At 41.4% G+C, this 5,447-nt stretch overlaps 1 long non-coding RNA gene across 3 annotated transcripts; it reads right to left on the bottom strand.

Annotated features, from left to right (window-relative positions):
* Positions 1–237: 237 nt before the first annotated feature.
* Positions 238–3,933, bottom strand: LOC119326406. 3 transcript variants are annotated; one of them, XR_005157972.1, is made up of 5 exons: positions 3,577–3,910; positions 3,108–3,186; positions 2,382–2,510; positions 1,148–1,349; positions 238–670 (listed from the first exon to the last, which is right to left on the bottom strand). It is a non-coding gene; the product is annotated as an uncharacterized LOC119326406 (long non-coding RNA). The 3 variants fall into 3 exon arrangements; XR_005157971.1 differs by lacking the exon at positions 238–670 and having other exon boundaries at positions 885–1,349; positions 3,108–3,482; positions 3,577–3,933; XR_005157970.1 differs by lacking the exon at positions 238–670 and having other exon boundaries at positions 885–1,349; positions 3,577–3,908.
* Between the last annotated feature and the right edge of the window lie 1,514 nt (positions 3,934–5,447).

The following is a 5,447-nucleotide window of genomic DNA, read 5'->3' as shown; positions in this document are numbered from 1 at the left end:
TGGTATGTCCACATACACCCTACCTACGCCGACACTTTATCAGACAACATACACCGTACATATGCCGACAGATAGCTTGTCTACATACACCCTACCTATGCCGACACTTTATTAGCCACATACACCATATCTATGCCAACAGATAGTGTGTCAACATACACCCTACCTACACTGATAGATATTGCCTTTGCCGACATATAAATTGTTGGTAAATTGATGTGCAGCCAAAACAATATATAAGCTCTAAACAAATTCAATTATTATCTGTATATACAAGGTCTATACAAATTCATTCAATATCCTCACATCCAAACAAGCAGGTTCAAGATGAACACATGCTGCACAACAATGAAAATATGTTCACAAACATGCATATACATTGAACACAAGTTGACAAACACATGAATCTTGACAAAGAATAGTTTTGACCATGTTAACAATCACCCAGAACACACAAGTCATAAAAAGATGAGCACTGTTTGCTGGTACGAGAGACTTCAACTAGATGGTCCAGAACACACAAGTCTGTATCCACATGGACAAAGTGCAAGCTCCAAAATACCCGAAACACCAAATGGTCTAGAAGACACATCAGATCCATGAGTACAAGTTGGTTGGTTCATAAGCGCTACAAAGTCATTACGTCCATGTGCACGAGTTGGCTAAGTGCCTGATTTTTTTTTTACAAAAAATTGTCAAGAAAGTGGAATCAACTCAAGTTGGTCAAAGCTCATATGTGGATTAACACATACTCAATCAATATATCATCATGATATCATACTTAAGAATACAGTTTCTACAAAAGTTATAATTGGACACATGATACTATATAGAACTATGTTCTTGTGCTTGCAGTTTTATCAACAATGAAGGCATTGACCATCTGAAAAAGAGATCCTACAACCTAGTAGCTTATTTATAGCCTCTTACGTAAGCATTCACTCGAGAAAAGACAACCTCTTTCACAACCTCTCCAGATTTTCATGATTAAGATCTACATAACCATTTATAAAAAAGGAAACCATGAAACATACATACACAAGCAATTTAGTGTTAACACAGCCTAGCAACCTTGGAAAGTGACATTTTATAAACTGTTCATATGCAATAGCATGTGAGCTAATTACTATTGAAACAAAAAATGTACCTAGTAGTTGAGTTACCCGGTGAGGTAGCCTTCCATTCGCCACCAATTGCCCACTACAAGTCATGGCCCTGGTTCCCGGTAAGGTAGCCTTTCCGTCCATTATTCATTTTCTGCTGCACGTGCGCAACCATGGTTCCCAGCAACATAGCCATCCGTTCTCCGCCCATTGCCCATGCTGCATGCTGGTGGTCGTGGTTCCCGGCTATTGTCAGCAAGACTAAATGCATTAGTAATTTGTTTCTCATCAGGCGTTGTAATTATGACAACTATATGTAACAACACTATTTGCATCTATTGTTTACTCTAATTATGTGCAATTGGCATAGGCATATCAAGGTGGAACACTGAATTTAAGCATAAAAGTACAAGACCGAGCAATACATATTGTGCAAGTTCAAAAGTTCATGCTTAAATGTGCAATGTTCATAATAAGTAAATGACCGAGCAACTATGTTATAGAATCATAAAGGTTGCTCTTTGTAACATTGAACTGAACTAACTGAACCAAACAGATAAAGCAAATGCTATACTTGAAACATTACTGAAATAATCTGGAAAACGAAACATAATACTCCCTCCGTCCGTAAATACTTGTCGTAGAAATGTATATAAATGGATGCATCTAAAACTAAAATACGTTTAGATACATTCATTCCTCCGACAAGTATTTCCGGACGGAGGGAGTACAAGAATGGACATGCATGAAGCACCTATATCTAGCATAATTAATATAGACTAGAGGCAAACACCCCCTTTTCTGCACCGTTTTTTCAGCTTTTTGATTATTTGTTTGCATATATGTAGTTTGTCCATATACGTCAAAAGACTTAATCGTTTAGTGAGACTATGGCAGCATCGTTGACTCCTAATTTGTGGTGTGTGACAACCTCAAGCAATTATAACAAATATCAGAAAATGATATCCTATGTGTACAATTAACTATCTGGTCATGATACATGAAAATTGATAACAAAAGCACACTAATAGAGAAAACTAAACCACCTGTGACTACAAAAAAATTCATGAAATGCATATGGAAGCAAAATTGAGCAACTCATTTACACAAGACAAACTAGTAAAAGTTGCATTTACACAAGACCTATTTAAGTATGTTGTAGACTAGCAATGTAAGCCCATCAAGAAACATGGCCATCTTTGAATTCATCTCAAACTTTATTTTCTTCTCAAATGGTTTGAACTCAGTTGGAATAATCATTTGTACATATTTTCTTACCCCATGGCATGATAGCAATGTTTGATCACATTATTAGAGCTTCACAAAAGAGGGGCCTAGCTGTAGAGTTGAATACGCAGAACATGTCGGAGCTCTAGTGAAGAAACCTTGCGCCCAACTCCTTCACACCTGAAAATAAACAAGACAACGGTACTCAGGTGAACCAAAAAGAAAATAATTACAATTACATCAGATGGCATGCATTAAGGTTATTTTAAATGGATAAGCTAAAAATAATAGGATATGATGCTATCATGAAGCTAATAGATGCAGTAGCTCCAACCTGAGACAAACCCTTGGGAACAATAAGGCAATGCCAAATATAACTGAAAAAGGAAAAGGTCCAAGCTAAAGTAGCAACACACGGAATTATCTGGTAGCTTGACTACCAGCGACTTCACTTGAAATGTGCTCTAGGTACGCATACTGCCTAGCCTGAGTGTTTCTCTGTTTCTAGTTTCTCCTGCAAGGAGGCCTAAATATTCATCCACTGAAAAATGAGGCCTAACAATTCTAGTCAGGTCATCCCACTATGAAACAAATATTGGCATCACCATCTCAAAATTAGAAATACACACACATGCATCTCAAAATATGTGCAGGAGAACTGCATACCTAGTGAATAATGAAATATTAATCAAAAGAAATTGGTCCACAGTACTCAGGTGATAGCTGCAGCACACACAACAAATGCAATTTATAGAAAGGCCATTCTAAGACACTTACACCATCTGGATGTATTTTGTTCGAGTCTGGTCATATTGTCCCTTTCCCTCCATCTTAGTTCTGCAGTTTCACCTAAGTACTGCCAAAGAATGTTATCAACGACAAAGTCTGGATCAGAGAAAAGTATAAGGGGAGTGAAAAAGGAGGACAGGGGAATGGAGTATTTTTTACACAAAACAAACTTCACAATTTGGCATTACAAGTAACATGACCGATGTGAAACAATTAACATATATAGTCACTTGCTATTCACGTATATGGATTTCCTCAAGCATCTATTCACAACTAAACCATCGAATACAGGCAAATATGCAGGGACAAAGGGCTCTTCCCCTTGGTGTTAGAATAGTTTCATCAAGCGTATCAGGGACAGAGCTGTGTAGAAAAACTGAACCTAGTTAGGGGAGGCGTGATTCCTAATGAAAAATCAAGTACAGAGAAGGAAATCTCAGGCTGAGTTGATGCTTACCTTAGGGCACGGCGACGGCTGGCTTCGGGAGGGGTGCAGCTCAAAGTAGATGGAGCCCCGGCAGTAGCAGATCCAGTAGCAGCAGGTCCGGCAGCAACGGGAGCCCGGAGATAGAGCCCCGGCAACAGCAGGTGCGGCAGCAGCGGGAGTCCAGAGATGGATCCCCGCTAGTAGCAGGGACGGGGCTTGGCGAGGACGACAGCTGGATGTCAGGGGAGGGGGCGAGGGCGGTGGTTGGATATGGATTGCGAGAACGGCGGCTCGATCTCGGGATGGGGATTAGCGGGGGGACGGGGCGGGGCGGGGTGCAAGGACGGGTGGATGTCCGGGTGGAGCTCGGGGGCGGGGAAGTGCGAGGCCGGCGGCGGGACTGTGGATCTTACAGCGGGGGTGGAGCCCGAGGCCGGGGGACTGTGGATCGAGCACGAGGGTGGCGGCGGCACGCACAGGTTTTTTTACATCAGTACAGACACAAGTGCTCATATACGCGCATACACTCATCCCTATGAACGCACACACACCCTACCCCTATGAGCACCTCCGAGAGACTGAGCCGGCATATCATCTTGAGATTTACGAAGTCACTGTAGGCGCCTCGTCATCGACGGAAACGTCTCCTCCCACTGAAAGCGCATCGCCGGAAATCCTGAAATGAATCCAGGAATAATGCGAGCACTAGGATTTGAACCCTGGTGGGTTGGGGATACCACTGTCCACCTAACCAACTCAACCACAGGTTGATTCGCACCGGACAAAGCAAAAAAGACTTACATCACTGGTTAGCTAGGCCAGTGAACGCTTCTCTTCCTCATCAGACCTGATAGGCCAAGCTTAGCTAGTATAAGCACGGGTTAGGTTTGTGGAGTTGGGGATATTTTGCACGGGGGTGGCAGATATTTTGCACGAACACCCAAAAATTTCCCCCTCGCGCCGAAATCGCGCGCCACAAGTTTCCAACGTTCAGTGCATTGACACGTGTCCACCTACGCCGACACTTAGTTCGTGTCCATATACCCTATATACGCCGACACATTTTAAGTCGCTCAGTATCTACATATGCCGACTGAATAATTGTCAAGGTATATACATATGCCGACACATAACATGTTATTAAGCAATTGCTGACAGATACATTGATGCTTCGAGATTGCTGACTCTTAGTGTGTCCACGGTGATGTACCTCTACCGACACATAATCCGAAGACAAAACTTAAAAGCTATGCCGACAGTTATTTTGTGAAGATTACTTGACTTTTGCCCATAAAAATGTGTCACGTAAGCTCTACCATGGTGTAGTGCTTATCGAAAGGACTAGATAGATCCCCTATACTTGTAGGTCATCAGAGGGCACCCACAATGCGAAGGCCTCGCCTTCTTCAATGTCCAAGGAGCTAATCGTGATCGATATCTCCGACAATGAGAAATAGCTTGTCTTATTAGCTCACTATAAGGACCCATGTCCAGTTTGCTAGCTACTGCCTTTCCTTAACAAATTCTAGTGAACTGTGCTATCTACTTTTACCATGCAATCTGTTGCTCTAGTGTATATGTTCTATATGTCGTGCAATGTGGTTCTCACTTGTTAACTGTTTGGTTAACTAGTTTTCGTGTTCAGTTAACTGTTTGGTTCAATTATGCAAATGTGATGTTCAATTCTTTAGGGTACAATTGTGTATTGTCTTCCATGTGAGCAATAAATCGAATTTTTCTTTACAAAATACATGAAAAACAAAGACAATTGCTATATTTCCAAGTTGTCAAGCATGCTTGGTTTGGTTAACTGTATGATCTTCTAGTATATTATACATTGTGCAATGTGGTGCTCAGTTAACATTTGGTTCATTTGTTGTAGTGTTTACTTAATTGTTTGT

Source organism: Triticum dicoccoides, chromosome 6B (genome assembly GCF_002162155.2).
Source record: "Triticum dicoccoides isolate Atlit2015 ecotype Zavitan chromosome 6B, WEW_v2.0, whole genome shotgun sequence".
Classification (NCBI taxonomy): domain Eukaryota; kingdom Viridiplantae; phylum Streptophyta; class Magnoliopsida; order Poales; family Poaceae; genus Triticum; species Triticum dicoccoides.
This window is presented reverse-complemented; position numbering and strand designations above follow the sequence as displayed.